This window comes from Euprymna scolopes, chromosome 27, assembly GCF_053919585.1.
Source record: "Euprymna scolopes isolate OS-2025 chromosome 27, ASM5391958v1, whole genome shotgun sequence".
Lineage (NCBI taxonomy): Eukaryota > Metazoa > Mollusca > Cephalopoda > Sepiida > Sepiolidae > Euprymna > Euprymna scolopes.
Window position 1 is genome coordinate 64091074 of NC_136508.1, and position 22853 is coordinate 64113926.

A 22853-nucleotide genomic window follows, 5' to 3' on the forward strand; every position below is an offset into this window, starting at 1 on the left:
TCTTGTACGTTAAAGAAAAACACTTGAGTCGAGATCAAAACTCAAACTTAGAGACAGCGAGTCAAGTACAATAAAAATCAAGCCAGTTTGACACTATCTTCAAAATGTGTATTGAAACCAACTCATTCTTAACATAATTTGAATGATTCCTGCATGCGCAGTTGTGAAACAGGTGACTGACAGATAAAAATCCAATGATTCCCAAGTACGAATTTTTCAATTTTTACCTCTTAGTAGCCCCTTTTCCAGGTAAAAATCGAATAAAATGTTTTCCACATGTCTGAATATCCTACATACCAAATTTCAAGTCTGTAGATAAAAATAATCGTTGAGTATATAGGTTGAGAAGTGTCCTCTCAAACATTCTCACATTATATATTAGTCCTTACACGAAGGAGCAGGACACAAAATGTTTTAAATAATAATAATAATAGAATAACAATAACAAAGACTTTTGCTAGCGAGGACTACTATTGACCATAACCAGTTATACAGTCCTTTTGAAATTTTCATCTCAATTTTTCTTGTTAATGAAACCTATATGAAATATGTTCCTTATTAAATTTTAAAGATTTTCTATTCTGAAAAAAGAATTAAAAAATTTAATCTAAAATAGTTATTTTAAAGTTTTTGTTAAAAAAAATTCAGATTTTCTCATTATTCAGACATGTATTACAAAGACGGGGTTGCAAAAAATGAGTTGCGGTGTGAAGAGAAATACAAACTGAAACAGAGGAAATATTCAAACCTGTAATAATACAAACAGAGGGTTGCAAAAATGAGTTGCGGTGTGAGGAGAAATATAAACTGGAATAGAGAAAAGGAAAGTTTTAAAGTATAATCTTGAAAAGATAAGATACAAGTTAGAAAAGCATTTCATCCAAGGCATGAAAATTTTTTAACAAAATGTTTTTACTAAGAAAAGGTACAAGATTTAATTTGAAATTTATTTATCTTCAAAGTGCACTTCTATAAATTTTACAAAGTAAGGTATAAAAGTTTAATTTAAATTGAATCAAAAAATTACCTTGGATTTATTTTATGTAATGTACATTTTGTTATACTTTAAAAACATTATCTTTCATCTAGCAATTAACGATATATATATAAAATTTTCAATGATTTTTTTTTTTTTTTTTGTTAAATTGTTTAATTTCGCTGGAAACAGGTTACAATTTGTAGGTAGATCCTATTTAAAAAAACATGTTATACCAAAAGAGAAATCAACACAGAATTATAATTTTAACGCATGAAAATGATGAAAACATTATTTTGATCATTTTTTGAGGTACGAAAAATATTTAGGAAAAAAATGTTCGAAACATGTCATGTTTAAGTTTTATTTTTAAGACAACAAAAAACGATTGGACAAGTGAGATTGATGTTTTTTTCTAATTGTTTTCCAAATTTCATGAAAAAATTCCTTACAGGGAAGTAATACTGGACGTCTTAACACAGTAAAAAAAAATCTGACAAAAGAATTGCAGTTTCATAGCGTTAACATTTTTATCATTAGCTAGCGGGGGAGGGGGGGGGCTGGCTTTGCCCGGGCGTAAAGATGCTTAAATATGATATTTTAATTTCTCCAGATTTCATATATATTTTTTGTTATCTTTTTTTTTTATTACATTTTCACCCCAAACAAGGCACATTGCCACTTTAGTGTAGGGGGCTACTATAAGGCGCAGCAACTACTCGGGCACTATGTAGGGATTTGGGCGGCAAGATGTCAGTTCACGTTACACTTGAACTTCTGCATGTCAGTACAGTTGGGGAAGCAAGGACCTGGAATGGAATTCCAGAGTCTAGCGGTTTTAAGGAAGAAACTACTGGAGTAGAAAGATCTTTTACATCTCTACTGCGTTGGGGTTGGATTTAGCTGCCTGTCGGGTTTGTCGAGGGTGTCTACGTCGTGGGGGCACAAGTGTCTGCAGTTCGTCAGAGCATTCACCATTAAAATACTTGTAGAACAGGCAGAGGTTGCAACGTTTCATCGATGGACAGAGGCTGAAGCTTAGATGCCAGTTCAGGGCCGATCAGATTGGCGACTCTCTTTTGAACCTTGTCTAAGAGTGAGAGACTAGCAGCAGATGCACCAGCCCAAATGTGACGGCAATACTCTATACATGGGTGAATGGTGGCCTTATAGAGGTACAGGAGAGTCACGATTTCAAAAGTTAAAAAAAAAAGAAAGAAAGTATTTAGATGCCATCAGCTAGAATCGAACCCAAAAACTGTAGCATTCAAAGCTAGTGACGTGCCAATGTGACACGCATATAAACCGATTAAAAATTAAAAATGAACTTAGATGAACATACAAAATGTTTAACGATTTTTTCAATTTTGACCGCTTAAAATCTGTTTTAACCGGCTAAAGACCCATAAAAGAATGGCTCGTAAAAACATCCAATTATTTGAGGCCCCATGGCGCTGATCTGCGACTTTTCGTTTTGGAAGAGATAGAGTTTGAAAATAAAGAGACAGACAGACAAACATATAGCCGTTTAAATATATTATATTTGCTAAAACTTTTGACATAAATCATGAAGATTATTATTTATTTAAACATAGGAAATGGTATTCATTTCTGGAAAAAAAAAAAAAAAATTTGTGGTATTTTGAGACTTGAAGTTCTTTGGGTTCTGAAATATAACTATTTTAGTAAACCTACCTTGAAATCTTGAAATATCCAAAGCATTTTTTTATGTGGGCATCATTAATTTAATATTTAATCTAATAATTTTGTATCTATATAAAAGCCAAGTGCGTCCAAGGATGGAATACTGCTGCCATATCTGGGCAGGAGCTGCTAAAAACAGCCTATCCTGCCTTGACAGAGTACAAAATAGACTTCGTGGCTTAGCGGGGGATGCCCTTTTCTCTACCCTGCAACCTCTCTCCCACAGAAGAGACGTTGCAAGCCTATCCTTGTTTTATCGTTATTTCCATGGCAAGTGCTCGTCTGAACTCCAATCTCTGGTCCCCCCCCTCGCCAATCTTTTACGAAAAACACCCGGCTAGCCGAATCTACTGTGAAAAATTTCCCCCACTCTTTATCTGTGCCTAAATCAAAACGTGGATTCCATGAACAAAGCTTCTTTCTTAGAACTGCATGCCTGTGGAACTCTGTTCCATCTGCCTGCTTCCCACCGGACTACAACTTGGATGTGTTCAAGTCCAACGTTAACAAATTCCTAATGAACCGCCCCCTTCAGTAAACACTTCATCAAATCTCCACACTAACGTAATGTACTTGCAATAACCCTTATCCCTGAGTGGCTTCCGGGCCTTGATAAGTGGTGACCACTGTGTAAAAAAAAGAAAAAAGTTTTTATACTTAGAGTTCTTTTCATCTTCAAATATTGGTACTTGTACAGTTTAATCAAGACATTAAAAAATGAAAATATCGAAAAAAAGGTTATATTGTACGTATCTGTTGTGGACTGAAGATCTCTGAAAAAAGAATTTGTTTAATTTGATTGAGTTTTTTTTTTTTTTTTTTTTTTTTTTTACAGCGGAAAAACACGGTTTTATGAAAGCACGTTGAAGTTAGCCATTAAGGAATTTGTTGAACACTACACGGGGGAGATAACTCCAGTTAAAGCACCGACACTCCCTCCCCATCTTTATTACTAGCTTTTCTTCCTAAAAATCGAACCTTTGGCTCGGTATCATAACAAATTGTTTTTTCACTGTAAAAAAAATTAAAAAAATAAAAAATAAACTACTTGATGAAATTAGGTGAAATTTTTTTTTCGAAGAACATCGTTCCATTACTGATACGTGCAATATAACCTTTTATCGATATTTTCATTTTTTAATGCCTTGATTAAATTGTACAAGTACCCAAATATTCATGTTTAGTTTGGTCATAATTATAAGGCAAAGGTTACACAATTCCCAACCACACACACCTCTTCTGAATTGGCACTGGAAACAATGTAGAAATAAGCGAAGAGCACATGTAGCACCTGCAATTCCTAAATGGTCACCCATCTTAGTACTGGCCAGACTCAATGTTGCTTAACTTCGGTGATCTGATGAAAACTAGTGTGTCAACGTGAATTATGCCGTATATATAATGGCGTAATACGTAGAAATATTGTTGTCAGTTGATGTCGTCTTCATTCAGCCTTGCAAGTTACAAACATGCTGCAACAAGCATTTGGCCACACAAATATTAGCATCATTAGCTGCCGCATAAACAAGTTATCATAAAAATGGACTTGCTCATCTGGACATAATGGAACATCCCAGTAAAAAAAAAGTATTATGAAAACATAAATTGTTAAAAATCAACAGAAAAGATTAAAATGATTCAGAATGTTCAGAAAATGAAAACTTTGATAACGTGATCTAGTTTGCTTGAAGCATTGTGGATAATTAAGAATATACTTAATCTGCAACTTTCAGTTTTGGAAGAGATAGAGTTTGAAAATATGGAAACTGAAAGGCAGACAGACATACAGCCTTTTATATATTAATTTTTTTTATTTGTTATGCTTGTGGTTCTTGACGATACAATCACCTACATTTACAATATTTTTGTTTTTCGATAATCATCCTGTAAATGTTGTCTAAATCAAATTTAGACTTTCCATCCCAGACTTGGTGCTTATCCAGAATTTCCCCAATGAAAAAAAAAAAAAAAAAAAAAAAAATGAACAAAAATCTGTAAATGTATGTACACGGAACAGAAAAAAAAGAAGAAAAAACGATTTCATGACTCCATTTTAAAATTCATCACAAGAAAATAGCATACACCAAAAATCATATGAATTGATCAAGTAGTTTTCCTTTTATAAAAAAAAAAAATTTAAGTGAATTTGTTTTTCCAATTGACTACTGTACACTCTTAACCCTTATCCTCGAGTGGTCTCTGGGCCTTGATAAGTGGTTATGCCTATGTAAAAAAAAACTCTCCATGTTAAGAATGGCTTTCTAAAATCTCAAATTGAAGTTCTCTCCCTTGTTCCTTTAAACTGATAGCAACGAGAGATCGTCGTTCGTAGTTTGGCCATAAAATTGGATTTTCTTATTTTAAAAGAAAACTACTCGATCAATTTACATGATTTTTGGTGCACAATATTTTTTTTTTTTTGTTACGGGTTCGTACAGATTTTTCTTTTAGCTTTTTCATGGGAGGGAGAATTTTGGACAAGGACTAATATTTTTGGTCGAGAGTCTAAAATCAGTTTAGACAGCACTTAGAAGATGATTACCAGAAAATAAAAAATATTGACAATCATGTACTTTCCCGAAATGACGATATGCAGTAGTTTAAAAAATATATATAAATATGACATGCTGAACGTTTTGGTGTTAAAATCAATTTAGCATTACGTATGAAAGATGAAGAAAACAACTTTTTAAATTAATAAATTAGCCGACAGACAGGCATAAATCCAATATTGAAACAGGAATAAGGAAGGGAGGAAGAACTTGACTGTCTAGACGGATAGATGGGAATAGGTGGGTGGAAAAGGATTATATGTTATACCATATGTTCGCAAAGTCAGTGTATACGTACATACAAAGGCACATATCGACATATACATACATACATAACTTTACAAATACTTACATAAGAGTAGGTACGTCCACATATGCGTATACATATGAATACAAGTTTTCTTTCCCGTCTTCCTGTTCCAATTAGATGTTACGTTGATATCTTAAGCTCAGCAACTAATTTGAATTTGTTCTAAAAGTAGAACGTCTGACCTATCCTTATCACATTATTTTTCTGCTTTTAATTTTTAGCATTTTTCATTTCATTTTATTTTCGTCAGCTGATGGAAGCAAATGTTTTTTTTCTCCCTGATCAAGAGGCCAATAACAGCTTCTTCACTTAGTGGGAAAAAAATCTTCTACCGTAATTTTAGGATGTCATCTTCACTGTTGGAATTTATTAATATTTACCATTAAACCATTGGATCATCATTATTTCCACTAGACTATTTCATATGCATCTCTAACTCTTACCAAACAACCTTTTCTTTGGATTGTACTACATTTTTCATCGTACAGCCCGGACTTCATTTGGAATATTTTTTTAACCCGTACATTTCTGCATTATCAACTTTCATACAAATATGGCTTTTTCATAATTTATAGTTTTCAATTTATGTGCTAATCAACAAAATTTATAGCCAATCTATAAATATCATTTCAGTAACTACTTTCTTCTGAGGATAAGTGCCATTCTTTGAAACTTCATGGAATAAGGAAAATTTTTTTAATTTTTGTATTCCTTGTTGAATAATAAATTATTTTAATTTCTAATTTACAGAGTTTAGATTGAATTCCTTATATCAATGTGCTATTTTGAATATTGAGCTTTTTTTCATAGTCGTTACATGTTAACACTCGGGACCCACATGTTTTATGCAGAGAGTCATAAGGAAACAAAGACAAAGAAAGAATTCGACTTTCTTTTCAGTTGAAACAACAGACATTTATTTACAGGTACTTCCAGAATAACACATTGTCTGTTGTTCAAATATCTTCTCGTACTACAATGTGCTCAACAAGACTCTCCTGTGTCGAACATAAGGAACTGTCTTTGTCTGACCATGTTTAGGACACATATTTCTCTGCTGCTCACTAGGTGTAACGTGTCTATTTCAGCTCTCTCGTGTCTCAAATACATCTTGAATACCTCTACACTTTGAACCCATGTGTTCTTTTCATCTCTGCTCTCACATCACACAGCCGGCGTGGTCATTTGCATACGGCTGCTACTACTGCTAACTCAGCATCAGCAACTGTTACAGATTGTCCTATTTCTCTTATATAGGCACCGCCAAAAATGGCCGCAAAATCAAGTTGTTGTTGTTTTTTAAAACGAAATTACATTTATTAAAATCCATTATTTCTGAGTAACTTTTTTTTTTCCAGAAAGATAAAACCCTGAATTTTATCATATAGAAAACAGAATAATGTAAAACTTTTTCTACTATTTTTAATTCAATTTTAAATGTTAAATTTTCCCAAAAAGTTAACAATTGACATTTTTTGTCTTGCACAAAAAACGTACTTAAATATTTTAAAAAAAGGGTTTTTGAAATAATTACTTAATTTATTTATTGTCTAACTAAGATTTAAGATGATTTTCTAAGAGAATATGCAAGAATATTATAATATAAGTACCTGAATTTCAAATAATTCCACTTATTCATATAGTTAACCAGATTTCGCGTCGATTTCGCGACTCTGTTTACGTTTGCGTCTGATAAGGAGAAAACTATGGAAGACCAAACAGGCCAAAAAAACTTATTTTTCAGTGACGAAAATTTCAATGTATTATTAAGCTGAGGCTGGCCAGTACCAGATGGGTGACCATTTGTATGCGTTTGGTTTTTAATGTGTATGTGTGTGGGGGCCAGGCTCCCCAAAATGGGGGGGGGGGCAATTTAAAGCAGAATAAAAAAAATTATTTCAGCGCGTTTGGTCCACTGTAGTCGAAAGGCGGCAAACGTTTTCAAACGGGATCGAAAAAAATGATGCTATTTTTAACACAAAGGGCACAATATTTATCGAATTTCTTTTTTTGGTATCGATTATTCAAAGCATGCCCTGTTTAATAATGGTCATGCATTATTCGGCTCGCTAAAAAAAAATTGTTAATTTATTTATCAAAAATTTTAAAATAGCTTTTTTCGTATAAGTATTAAAAATTTTTTTTTTTTTGTTTTGCTTAACTTAAATTAATTATTTTACTTAACATATTCACCGAATTTCACACATCAAAACTCAAAAGCGGGATAATTAAACACAATCGAAGTTCTGATATTCAGACGTCAAAATAAGGTATGCAAACAATTTTTTTTTTTTTTTTTTTGAATCTATAATTCTGTCCCTTACAACAACACAATATGTTGATTTCAGTTTCAGATGATTATTTTAAGCATATTTGTTCCCACTTCAAAACAAGGGGGGGTTTTGTAAGCAAAAAAATATATATATATAAATATCGTTTATGAAAAATAAGTACACTGTTATAAAGTTCATTCTTCTCCTAATAATCGCTAAAAATTTCGTATTGATCGGATAATTACCTGATTTTTGGTAGATTTTTAAAAAGACGGTCCGTCAAAAAGTACTGACCTGCCCCCCAGTTTTGGCAGTGCCTACTCTTATATATATATATATATATATATACTTGCTTTAAGTTTACAGAATTATTCAATTTGTAAACTTGAAAATTTTTGAATGTGTATATTTTCTTTCTTTTTTTTTTTTTTACAAAGGAGTCACCACTTATCAAAGCCTGGAGGCCACTCAAGGATAAAGGTTAGCAAGTGTACAGTAGTGAAGTGGAAAATATCCTAGTAATTCTTAGTAGTGGAAATTTGGTAAATTGGATTGTGTAACGGGATGACTCATCAAGAACTTGTTTACGTTGGACTTGAAGACGACCAGGGTAACGGAAGAGAGTTCCACAAGCATACAGTTCTAAGAAAGAAACTTTGTTCATGGAATCTACATTTAGGTTTAGGCACAGATAAAGAGTGGGGGGAATTATTTGTAGTTGTTTCAGCTAGATGAGTGTTTTTGTGAAAGTCAGGCAAAGCAGGACCATAGATTAGACCTCAGATGAGCACTTACCATGAAAACAACGATAAAGCAGAGACAGGCTCTCAATGTCTCTTCTGTGGGAAAGAGGTTGCAGGGAAGAGAAAAGGGCACCCCTCAGTAGGCTACAAAGTCTTTTTTGAACTGTCAAAGCAGGATAAGTTGCTTCTAGCAGCTCCTGCCCAGATGTGGCAACAGTACCCAATCCTTGGACGTACCTGGCTTTTATATAAGTAGAGAATTGCATACGCAGTGAGATATCTACTGGAGCAGTAGAATGATCCCACCATTTTTCCAGCGACCTTGGCAACGGATTTGATGTACATGTTCCATTTCAGATCAGTAGTAAAGGTCAGACTTAGGAGCTTGTCAAAATATAGAGCACCCCCAAGACTAGAGTCATTCATTTCAATTGATACCAGACAGGGATCAGAGTGTTGATGAGTTAAAGATAGGAGCTTGGTTTTAGATTCTTTAAAATTAACCAGCCACCACTTTCCCCATTTTACCACATGCTCAAGATCAGAGAAGAGAGAATCAGAGAGAACTTAATCGTTTACAACCTTTGAAGTGTTGCCATAAATTGTCAGCATAAATGTCTACGAATGATCTTAGGATGTGATTTGAAAGATTATTGATGTAGATCAGGAAGAGAGTTCCTATTTACAATATCTCCCCACGGGACAGAGTTAGATACCAGGGTCGTTTTTTAACGTGGAGAAAAGAAACAAAAATTGTCTCAGACGTGAAGGATTTCTCCTCCACTCAGAGAGAACAAGAAATTGAAGTGCAGCAATTGAAGTGAAGTGATGCATGCATTGCTGCATCTGAAGAACAGATACTACACTACTCAGGAAGAGAGTTGGGCCTAGGATGGACCCCTGAGGAACTCCAGCATTAATACTGTGAGCTTCTGATTTCTACCAAATAATACACTACTCTTATGAAGAGAGAGAGAGAGAGAGAGAGAGAGAGAGAGAAATTTAAAAAACAAAATAAAAATAATAAAATTCTGCAGGAGTGCTCCTCCTCTGGACAGCTGACTTCTCACTCACACTTTCCGACCCTAATGTCACGTTTCTCGTGGTGGGAGAGAAAAAAAAAATACTAAGATTTTTGAATGGATAGGATCTTGAACCTCTCTGAGGAAACGGTTAATCTTGTCAAAACATTAATTCGCGTTATTTATTTCTTAATTTCTTTTTGATGTTTACGTAATCATAATTTCAGTTATAATAGCTCTATATATCTATTGAGCACTATTGAAAAAAATATATAGATTTTTTTTTTTTTCAGTTCAATTCACCTGAACAACGAACATTACATATTTTATTTGTTCATTAAACAGTGCTGGTGCTGGGGCAAATGATAAAATTTTACCGGATTTCAGGCATGAGAATGTGTATCCATTAGCAACGGTTAAAAAACAACGTATTCAAAAATGGGGCTTCATAAAAAAAATAGAATGAAAACTAAAATAAAAATACACCAAATGAATAAGAATTTTCACGAATATACTGTTTTTTAGATTACTATTGATATGAAAAATTATTTTTGTAATTGTGTATTACGTTCAACACAAGAAGGCCAACCCGGAATTTGGGGTGCTCGCTATTAGTTAGTACGCGGATGACGTGACTGCGTTCGACAACAAGGAGGCTATTATTATTTTTATTTTTTAGTTTTTTTTTTCTTTCATACAATTTTTTTTTTATTTTTAAATTTATTTATTTTATTTTACTTATTTATTTGTAATCTTTAAGAATATATTTTATCAAGATCTTTTCCAATTCTTTAGAACTATATTTTGGAAGAAAAAAAAACTTCTTTTGTTTCTGTTTTTCTTTTTAAACTATTAAAAAAAAAAAAAAAAAAGTGGGTGTTAAATAAAGCGACAAAAAAAAAAAAAAAAGGGCCACCTGTGTTTAGTTGTGTAGTTTAGTTGTGTAGTACGTTTTCAACTTCCCAAATTTCGATTTGTAATTTAAAAATTCACATGACGATGTAAGATACGATATTTATTGAATCCCTGCCCAATACGATAATTCTCCTAAAAATAAGAACCACATTCAACAGGCTTTAGACCGGTGGTGGTGGTGGTCCCCAACCTATTTTGGGGCATGCCCCACCTAGGCATTTCTAAAATCCTGATGCCTCCCCTTTGTGATATTTAATATATAATATGGTATAGTAATCCCAAGGGTGCACGTCCTGCCCATGCCCCACCAAAATATTGCCATGCCCCACCGGTGGGGCAACTGGGGCATGCGTCCCACGTTGGGAATGACTGCTTTAGACGATCACATGTAAACAGTCCTTAAAAAACGCTATACAACCCGGAAGTGGGATGACCAATGATCATTTTACGTTAAATTTATACGCGAAATTGATCCCCCACAGTAAAGTCTAAAGTAGTTTTGTCTTGTTATTTTTTTTTTGGTACTGGTCGCGGTAAGAGTTCCCTGCCGAACACCCTCCAAAAACAACGATGTCTCCCGTTTCTCGCGCAGCCGCAAAGGACATGTTTTAGTTGCCATAGTAACAACACTTTTTATCGACATTGTTTTACTGTTTAAAGACAGTAGTACACATTTATTAATAATATCTCACTTTTAATCACTTTTATCGACTTTTTAAAACTTTTTTTTTTACTCTTTTTAAATGACAACGTTAATGTTTATGAATATTGAAATAAAACATTATGTTTATGAATATTGAAATAAAACATTATGTTTATGAATATTGAAATAAAACATTATGTTTATGAATATTGAAATAAAACATTATGTTTATGAATATTGAAATAAAACATTATGTTTATGAATATTGAAATAAAACATTATGTTTATGAATATTGAAATAAAACATTATGTTTATGAATATTGAAATAAAACATGTTTATGAATATTGAAATAAAACATTATGTTTATGAATATTGAAATAAAACATTACTACACATTTATTAATAATATCTTTTTTTTTTTTTTTTACTGTTTTACTGTTTGTGTCACTTTTATCGACTTTTTCTTTTATGAAACTTATCGGCGGTTCTTGAAATTTACTTATCACAAAACTTGTCGGCGGTTCTTGAAATTTACTTACCACAAAATGATGATAGAATAATAAATTTACTTACGTTTAATCAATGTTATTTTCTTTTTTAAATAGCATTTTCTTTTTAAATGACGACGTTTTTACTGTTTATGAATATTAAAAGAAAAATAATTACTAAACATTTATTAATAAGAAAATGGGTGCTAGTGCACTATGATCCGCGCTATATTTTAAATCGTATTTCTAAGCTTAAAGTTTAATGTTTTTTTATTCAATTGTAAGGTTAAAGTAGAGAATAGGTACAAAACACCCTCCCCTATTCTCTACTTTAACCTTACAATTGAATAAAAAAACATTAAACTTTAAGCTTAGAAATACGATTTAAAATATAGCGCGGATCATAGTGCACTAGCACCCATTTTCTTATTAATAAATGTTTAGTAATTATTTTTCTTTTAATATTCATAAACAGTAAAAACGTCGTCATTTAAAAAGAAAATGCTATTTAAAAAAGAAAATAACATTGATTAAACGTAAGTAAATTTATTATTCTATCATCATTTTGTGGTAAGTAAATTTCAAGAACCGCCGACAAGTTTTGTGGTAAGTAAATTTCAAGAACCGCCGATAAGTTTCATAAAAGAAAAAGTCGATAAAAGTGACACAAACAGTAAAACAGTAAAAAAAAAAAAAAAAAGATATTATTAATAAATGTGTAGTAATGTTTTATTTCAATATTCATAAACATTAACGTTGTCATTTAAAAAGAGTAAAAAAAAAAGTTTTAAAAAGTCGATAAAAGTGATTAAAAGTGAGATATTATTAATAAATGTGTACTACTGTCTTTAAACAGTAAAACAATGTCGATAAAAAGTGTTGTTACTATGGCAACTAAAACATGTCCTTTGCGGCTGCGCGAGAAACGGGAGACATCGTTGTTTTTGGAGGGTGTTCGGCAGGGAACTCTTACCGCGACCAGTACCTTTTTTTTTTTTTACTTCTTTTTACTGACATCTTTTTCGGGCTTTTTAGATGTAATCGCCTAAAAAATTAGAATCTCAAAATAACAAAATAAGCAAAGCAACAACTTAAGAAATTTTCTTTAACAATATAGATTTTTTTTGTGTTTTCTTTTCTAAACGTGTTTTTTTTTTTTTTTTTTTTTTTTTTTTTTTGTATTTATATAAAAATATAGACTTGTGCAGTTTGAAATCCCCAAACAAATTTAGAAAGCTTTTCTTTACATAGGGAATAGCGAACTTTGTTAACTCTCCCTGGTGCGTGGTGGGTGCGGAGGAAACTCTCACAAAATGAAAACAGTTACTTTGCTAGGGGATGCTAAACTGCACCAGTGCCAAAATGTCTTTTGCCAGGTTTTGAATTCGGATCTTGTCTTAAGTTTTTTCGTTCTGTCCAATTATTAAGCGCCCCCCCCCCATCCTTATTACTATCAAAGTTATGAAAACAAAATAAATTCGGGTTTGTAGTATACACAGATTCGAAAAAGTTGTCAAAAAGCAAATATATAACAAATAAATGTTATCAAAGGCAAGATAAGTTACTTTTTCTACCTAACTGGATAATTTTTTAGTGTTTTTATTTAATGTAACATGGTTAAAAGAATGAGCAAAATTAAATTTTTATGAATTTTTTTTATTTTTTATTTTGGGCTTAACCGCTAAAGCAAAGAAAAACTTAGCTTTATCATGAGAAGGGGTTACATTTTCACCCTTCCTTATTCGTTTAATTTATCATCCACGTTTTTTTTTCTGGTGATTTTGTTTTGTCCGCGTTTCGTCTAAATATCATTAAATTTGCTTTACTGTTATTTCTGTTTATTTTCTAAAATATAGTCTTAAGAGTAAAGTGTAGTATCTGTTTCATGTTAATACATTTCATCTTTTCTGTCCTCAATCAGTGAATAAGAAATGCTTATCGACTGAGACAATGTTTATTTGGTGCTTGTTAGGATAGAGTCAACAAATTAATTTTTTTTTAATATGTCGTGTTAAGCAACAGTATTACGTATTATGTTAAGTAACAGTATTACGCCCTTAATTGTCAAGTCGAAAATAGTAATATATCAAAAAATTACGAAAATTCATAGAGTAGAAAGTTATTTATAAATGTGATTTTTACGGAAACTTAGGTAAAATTGCATTTTCCTGAGACGCTATAAAGCAAACGATAAAGAGTTCATACACAAGGGACATAAAAAAAATCGGACAGCAACTTCTAGATTACATTATAGCGCTAGACTTTTTTTTTGGGGGGGGGGTCAATATGCATTGTTTGTCCAACCTGCAAAGAGTGTTTATTCCGAAAGTCGTTCTTAACATGGGGAGGTTGGGGGGGGGGTTATTCCGAAAGGCGTTTTCTTATTTTCCAATCTCCCCATGTTAAGAACGGCTTTCGGAATAAACAGGTTGGACAACCAGTGCACATTGACCTTTTTTTGTTGTTGTTTTTTTTACTAAAAACACAAGAGCAGGTGTTTTACTCGATGAATTTTCGTAATTTTGGGATATAGTACTATTTTCGACATAACAATTAATTACATAAAAACGACATATTTTAAAAACTCTGTCAACTCTATCCTAACAAACATCGTATATTTTTGTCCCAATCCAGAGTGCTCCTTTTGGGGCTAAATTCTCCAAACATTAAAAGCCGGCTTTGTGTCCAAACCTGCCCTCGTTGGAGGGAGGGGCAAATAAATAGGGCAGGGTGGAACTTTTGAAACACCATAAATTACTGGTGCTTCTATAAATCAACCCTTGTTTATCCTTTTAGGAACTCGTACTTCATTTTGCATATTTCGACTTTTAACCTATTTGCTGGATTTTACCGAGCAGCCATGGGGGTTGATCTGTATGAGCGCTAATAACTTCCGACAAATTAAGATATTATCAAAAACAAAAACCAGTAACCTTTAGTTGGTTATTTTTGTGGACATGTCAACAAGTTAACATGATAATTCGTCGTTAAATCAATTCAATAGAAAGGTTCGTTTTGTTATTTTTTGTTGTTGTTGGGATGTAACCGCTTTAAACTGCCTTCTATTTCTTCTACGAGTGTTTCTTGGTTTAGAAATTTATTGGGGGTTTTTGTTAAAGAAATTTATTTTTTGTTTAGTACCCCCCTTATAGTTCTTTTTTTTTCTTTATATGTGAAATTATTAAATTAAATTTCAAAATTCAAATCGAGCGATAAACTAAATAATAACTTACTTTGTTCCGATTTGTCCGAAAATTCAATCCAGTTCAATGTTGTTAAAAGGGCAGTGCACGAAGTGTGTTTATTTGACAATCTGAATAATCCAGGAAATAAAAAAAAAAAAAAGAAAAAGAAAGGTTTGTTGTTGTTAGTGGTGGTGGTGGTGGTGGTGGTTATTTATTTATTTATTTATTTTATTTTTCTTTTTTCTTTTAAATTTCCTGCTTTATTTTCTCTTAGTGTTGTTACTGTTGTTCTGTTCATATCACATGTTCTGTCAAATAATCATATAAATAGAACTGACTAAGACACATGGGTAAACCCCCATAACTAGAATCTGGCAAGCTTAGCGACCCAGCCCGGCCCGGCTCTAGAAAAAAAAACATCTTCCCAGACATTATCTCCTCGTTCATAAAAATGGAGGGAGTCGTCTCGTCCGTCAGCCGTCTTTATTCCGACTTGACCCGACTCGTACTTCGGTCCTACCAGGCATTACCTCCTCTTTCAGGAAAGTGGATGGGGGAGGTCATCGTCGGCTGCCTTACCGGGAAATTCCTACAGGTTCAATCACGGCTATTTTTTTATAACCTTCCAGGTTGTCCCCCATTCGAAAATGCCAGAGGCGAGGCGCGCTCCCCCTCCTCTCATATTATTTTAACTTTATGTCTAACCTGGGAGAGGGTGGTGCAATTTTATACCCAAACAAGACAGACAGAGTTTTTGGCATGCTAAGGTTGCTATGGTCTTGTTCTCTCTCTGTCTGTCTGTCTGTCTGTCTGAGGTATGGCCCTGTCAAGTTCTAGGAGGTCCACTTTCCAAGGCTTTACCTCCTCGCCCTCTGAGGAAGAATTAGTTTATTGCTAACCAGCTGAGGCGCTTCTGCTGAAGAATGCTGATGAGACTGCCAAGGCCGTTTTTGTTTAGTCCAACTGTCAGAGTGCTCTTCCTCTAGGGTGCTGACTTTTCAAATCCGACTTTCCTAAACCTGTGTCTAATCTCCCCACCACAGGAGGGAGATAATTAACTAACCTCGCTGCACGCTGCAGTGCAAAGAAGGTTACCTTCTCCGGCCCAGAGTAAGGTATAATGATGTGGGATTTCAGGAGGACATCATCCTAGACAGAATTGGTCTTAGGCCTTCATCTCGGAATGCTAATAAGCCCAATCATCTAGAGCAGGGGGTCTCCAAACTTTTCAAACAGTGGGCCATATTGCTGAATTTTTAGAGCTACGCGGGCCAAAATAAATAAAGTGACTTGGGCATGTTTCTATTTACTTGACTCCCCACGAGGGCAGAGTTAGACACAAGGTCGGTTTTTAATGTGGGGAAATTCAACTTCCCAAAAAGAGGTACTCTGGATAGGAACAAAAATAAACAAATTTTCTCAGTCATGAAGGACCTCTCCCTACTGACCGAGGATAGAAAAGGTGAAATGCAGCATCGGAACAGATACCACACCTCACTCCCAACCAAAAGACCAAGGAAGATTTTTGACATGTTTTATACTGTTTTGCTCATTAGTTTTGATTTTTAGTGAAATTGGTTCTCCCAAACCTCATTTTAATCAATTTTCTGAACAAAAAGAAAAACGCCACACTATTTTCATACATTTCCTTTAAAAAAAATCCAGAATATTTTTATGTTTTCCATAAGAGCTCCATTGGCCAAATTACATACTTTGGTGGGCCGGATCTGGCCAGCGGGCCATAGTTTGGATATCCCTGATCTAGAGTGATCCTTCTAAAAGAACTTGGATTACTCACTATTTAGTCCTCATGTTTAACATCGTTGCAGTGAAACCCTATTTACTTGCCTCCCCACGAGGGCAGTTACACTCAAAGTCAGTTTATAATGCGGGGAAAACCCAGTTCCTCCAAACAGGCACTCTGGATTGAGGCAAAAATAAAAATTGCCTCAGTCTAGAAGGTTCTCTCTTTCACCGACAGAACAGATGACATGTCATATCAAAACAGATACTACACTTTAAATTATTTATTTGCAGAAATATATGAAATAAATATATTTTAACAAATTAGGCACAGGAACATTAAAAGTGTTTGTGGAAGGATCATCCTCTGTCTATTACACTCTTAGAATCATTTCAGTCACCACAATACCACATTTACTTGTGGGAGTGCTCGGCATTCTACAAAAAAAAATATCCAGAATGCTTCGAAAATTTGATTTAATTTATTAATATTATTAGAAGATGCACCCAGCGTTGCCTGGTATTAAATGTAACTTTAAATTCCTTAAAAAAAAAATGAAGTAAAAAGAAAAATGGAAAGAAATTGAGACAAGTGCATGCGCATATTATGCTTTTTTTTACTTCTTGTAAGTAAAAAAAAAAAAGAAATACTCCAGCTGAGATCGAAACCAAAGCCTAAAGATAATGAGACAAGTACGATAACCATTAGACCAGCTTACCACAATCTTCAAAAAGTGTTTTCAAACCTCGTTAAAGAGTTGACGAACAAATAAAAATCGAATGACCCCCCTCCTCCCCAAGTATTAATTTTTCAATTTTGTTCCCTTAGCAACCCTTATTTTTGGATGAACACTTATCAGAAAGTTTCTACATGTCTGAATACCCTATATACCAAATTTCAAGTCTGTAGATCAAAAATTTGCTGAATATATAGGTTGAGAAGTGGCCTCTCATACACATACTCACTTTTATAAATATATAGATTAGACTTAGAAGGCCAAGGCGATAGAATTAAATTAAAAATATATCCTATTTCATTCCAATTAATATTTAATTCCTTAAAATTTTTAATTTGTATTATTTTTTTTTTCAAAGATTAATTGATTACTTTATTCAATTTAATTTTATTAATCGGTTAATACTAATTTTAGAAAAATCCACCCTTCCTCTTCTCCAAAATTCCATTGGACGCCATTTCAAAACATTTTATCTCGATCTTTCTAAAGTTAGGTATGTTTATATTTAATTGCTCTACAGGAGGTCAAATACAAGGTCAGTTGAGTTTTTGAAGAGCCAGTGCACTAGGTGAAGTGCACTCTGGCCAACAGACAATGCCTGAGCAGCCTAGTTCACAGTGACTTAGTCCACAATACATTGTAGTCTACATTGCACTGTAGAGAATCTACTGTTGATTTTGTAAAATTATTTTTATATAATGGCTTTAATTAATGTTTAAATGTAAAAGTCAAGTATCATGCTTCAGTTGTGCTCTAAACAGAAACATTCATTTTGAACGCGCCCCTGCCATATCAAAGATCCTACTGTTGATTTTATGTATCGGGCCTTTCTGTTTGTGTGGTGATAAAACTTCTCAAATACACTTGTGATGTTAGGCTGTATAAGGCGTTTACTTTGGTCAAAATCGTCTGTTTCTTCTTTAAACATGTTTTTTTTTTTTTTTTTTTGATTATTGATTATCAATACTTATCGAAAACATTCTGATACAAAACTTATCAAAAAACACTGCCAGGCAGATAGAGTACATTTGTGTGAAATTTCCAAAAAATCAGCCCAGCTGTTTAGGAGTCTATAGAGAATGAACACACACAAACAAAGTGCCTTATATATATAATAGTAGAAATTTGCATTGAATCTAATCCCTAGTCATTACACACCAATGAAGTAAGAATTCTTGAAATAACAATTTCTTCTTCCGACCCCTTGAGAAGAAGACTTAATTTACAAAAATTTTCTAGAATCCAAATAATATAATGAGTTTTGATAAAAATTGGAATAAGTATTATAGACGTAAGGTTTAGTAGCATTATATTTTGATTGTAATCTTTGCAAGGGAACATAAAACCTATGCAAATCTGTTCTGTTCAGGGAATTAATTTTACCCATCCTGGAACATGTATTCTGCTTCTATATATAAAGTAGTAGCTTGTGTGTGTGTGTGTGTGTGTGTGTGTGTACACAACTCTCCTACAGCCCATACCACTGGACTGATCATGACAAAACTTGGCATGAAGATTGTCCCTCACCTAGGGATGGTGCACACCATTTTCCAAGGAAAAGGTCAAAGGTCAATGTCATATGTATATACTATCCTACAGCTCACACCACCGGACCAATTATGACCAAACCTGACATGATGATGTCTCCGACCTAGGGATGGTGCACACCATTTTACAAGGTGAAGGTTAAAGGTTAAGGTCAGGATTTTGCTATACGTTTGGGTATCCACTTTGCGGGTACCCAAGTATACAGCAAAGTCTTGCACGAAGCACGGGTATCTTTGCTAGTATTGTATAAAACTATTATATCTCTATTTAAAAGACACTTTGTCTGTGTGTGTGTGTGTGTGAGAGAAAGAGAGAAAGAGAGAGAAAGTCCCCGATGGATTACAAAACAGCTGAGCCGATCTTTATGAAATTTCATACAAATATACTTTATGTGTCTGTAAGTGTTCTTAAATAGTTTTTGTGTCGAAATGCCTCTGATAAGTATCGAAAATCGATGATGGAAAAAAATCTGATTAAAGAAGGGACAGTCCGATTTTGACTAAAATTAACACCTTTGTACAGCCTAACATCGCAAGTATATTTTAGAAGTTTTATCACTGCATAAGCAGAAGAGCCTGGCATATAAAATCAGCAGTAGGTTCTTTGATACGGCAGCGGTGTGTTCGAAATGAATGTTTCTGTTCAGAACAGAGTCGAACCGTGATACTTGACTTTTGCATTTTAAACCTTAATTCAAGGCATTATATATATAAAAATAATTTCATAAAATCAACAGTAAGTTCTCTACAGTGCAATGTAGACTACAATGTACTGTGAACTAAATCACTATGTTTGTGAGCTTCCTCCCGGTGCACTGTGGTGGATTCGCGACTAATCAATCAATTTGATTGACGAATGGACGATTTCAGCGATTTAAAGGACAATAAAATGGAACATTCGTTGATCCTTATTCAATCCCCGGTAACGTCAGGTCTCCCTGCCATATATATATATATATATATATGACAAAAATATATGGGTTATATCATATTAATAATAATAATAATAATAATAATAATAATAATAATAATAAAAGAAATATGGGACATGAAGAAAATCAATATAATACAAACAATTGTAGAATCATTAGGAACAATCCCAAAGAACTTGGAAAAAAGACTAGGAGAAATTGGAATCAAGGGAAGACTAAGACTCTTCAGCGGACGGCAATATCAAAACAACTGGAATCTTAATGCGGAAACCCACATAAACTATAAACACTAATCAGCCTTTCGGAAACTGCAGCAGAAGTAAAACAAAAATTCTCATGTAACATAAATCGGAAAAAAAAAAAAAGATATACATAAAAGCTACTGCCAAGTCTGTTGCAAAGAATATAGGCTCCCTTTGCCGGGCTAGAAAACTTCTCAAATCTGACAGTATCCTATATCTCTATAAAGCCGCCATTCGCCCATGCATCAAGTATTGTTGCCACATCTGGGCTGATGTACCAATCACACTATCTCTTTCTCTTTCTTTGTTTCTATCTCTCTCTCTCTCTCTCTCTCTCTCTCTCTCTCTCTCTCTCTGACAGGATGCAAAAAAATCTTTAACTTGATAGGGTCCATACTGTCTGCCAAGTTCCAACCTCTGTCCGATCTCCACACATTTGCCTCTCTGTGCCTGTCTTACAAGTATTTCAATGAATTTACTACATTTATAACCCCTCAACGTAAATACTCTCGGCAAGCAGCAAAATCTCACCTTTCCACTTTAGAGGTTCTCTAGATTCCGAGAATCTTCCTATTCTGATGACTTATTTCCTTGAACTGCTTGCCTTTTGAAATTTCCTTCCTGCACTGTGTTTACCCGACTATACCAACTTGCAGAAATTTAAATATAATATAGACAAACATCTCGATGCACAACTCCCCACTTAGAATGCCCCTACAAATCTGGTCTCTAACTCACAGTCGTCCTTTACGTTTCAGTGGCATCATACCTTATTTGAAGTGAATAATAGTAATATTTTTTTCTTTTCTTCTTTTTTTTTTTGTAAAATAAAAATGTTAAATAATGCTTAATATATATGTACTAGCAGTTCAGTCCGGCTTTGCTCGGGCCCTATGTACTGTTCAAAAGTTTATGTGCATATATATATATATATATATATATATATATATATATATATATATATATATATATAAAGTTTGACTCATGTCCAGGTAACTTACATCTAAAATTTCAAGTGATTCGACCCAAAATTGGCGGAGGAGTTTATGTAGAGTCTGCAAAGGTCAGCCCAAAAACTTATTTAAAAGCTTGCCGCATGTCTGAATATCCTCTATGTAATACTGACTCCAATTTTGACCCGTTAACATTTATTGTTTTGGGCTCAAATCAAATTAAAAAGTTTGATCTATGTCCAAGTAACCTATATCTAAAATTTAAAGTGTTTAGACCCAAAATTGGCGAAGAAGTTTGGTAGAGTTTTCAAAGGTCAAATCGCTGAACTTTGACCCCTTGACAGCGAAATTTCTGTCCCAAAATTGATTTAAAAAAATTTCCAAAATCTCAATATCCCTTATATCGAATATCGAGTTTGTAGATTGAAAACTGAGTTATTTGGTAGGGAAATGTACACAGACAGACAGACAGACAGACACACTTTCACTTATATATATATATAGATTGGTCAATGGGAAAATTATTCCCAACAAGCATTTAGGTAAAAATGCACTTTCGTATAAATATTTGAATTCATTCAAGAAAGTATCGCTAACAAAAACAAATAAACACACACACACACACACACACACATACATACATATATATATATATATATATATATATATATATATATATAGTCATCCACATATAGTACTGTTTCACTGTTTCACAGCTCATCAGTGCGGCTAGACAGGCAACTACCTCAAGCCAGGATTGAAACCCGACCGTTTACACGGCAGTCAAGGCTTCTAACCATTACGCTATTGGCGGCTGCTTGAACGAGTAGTGAGTTTAACGATGTTTTGATATCGTCCGAAATACCTCCGCTCGATTTGTTTACACAAAGAGCGTCGCTTATATGCTAATGGTAATTCGTTTTTCACTTCTCAATATGCTCAACTCAAGGTGAGGAGCACTATAGTCATCCACATACAGTACTGTTTCGCTGTTTCACAGCTCATCAGTGCGGCTAGACAGGCAACTACCTCAAGCCAGGATTGAAACCCGACCGTTTACACGGCAGTCAAGGCTTCTAACCATTACGCTATTGGCGGCTGCTTGAACGAGTAGTGAGTTTAACGATGTTTTGATATCGTCCGAAATACCTCCGCTCGATTTGTTTACACAAAGAGCGTCGCTTATATGCTAATGGTAATTCGTTTTTCACTTCTCAATATGCTCAACTCAAGGTGAGGAGCACTATAGTCATCCACATACAGTACTGTTTCGCTGTTTCAAAGCTCATCAGTGCGGCTAGACAGGCAACTACCTCAAGCCAGGATTGAAACCCGACCGTTTACACGGCAGTCAAGGCTTCTAACCATTACGCTATTGGCGGCTGCTTGAACGAGTAGTGAGTTTAACGATGTTTTGATATCGTCCGAAATACCTCCGCTCGATTTGTTTACACAAAGAGCGTCGCTTATATGCTAATGGTAATTCGTTTTTCACTTCTCAATATGCTCAACTCAAGGTGAGGAGCACTATAGTCATCCACATACAGTACTGTTTCGCTGTTTCACAGCTCATCAGTGCGGCTAGACAGGCAACTACCTCAAGCCAGGATTGAAACCCGACCGTTTACACGGCAGTCAAGGCTTCTAACCATTACGCTATTGGCGGCTGCTTGAACGAGTAGTGAGTTTAACGATGTTTTGATATCGTCCGAAATACCTCCGCTCGATTTGTTTACACAAAGAGCGTCGCTTATATGCTAATGGTAATTCGTTTTTCACTTCTCAATATGCTCAACTCAAGGTGAGGAGCACTATAGTCATCCACATACAGTACTGTTTCGCTGTTTCAAAGCTCATCAGTGCGGCTAGACAGGCAACTACCTCAA

At 34.1% G+C, this 22853-nt stretch overlaps 1 protein-coding gene across 2 annotated transcripts in view; it reads right to left on the reverse strand.

Moving 5' to 3' along the window:
• LOC145248869 (uncharacterized) overlaps positions 1-15860 on the reverse strand; it is a 402247-nt gene extending 386387 nt beyond the window's left edge. Inside the window, exon 1 of one of the 2 annotated variants that reach the window (XM_080110617.1) lies at positions 14862-15860. The gene's annotated coding sequence lies outside the window, so the exon portion shown is untranslated. The remainder of the gene's footprint in view (positions 1-14861) is intronic. The other variant, XM_080110620.1, reaches the window with a different exon arrangement.
• Between the last annotated feature and the right edge of the window lie 6993 nt (positions 15861-22853).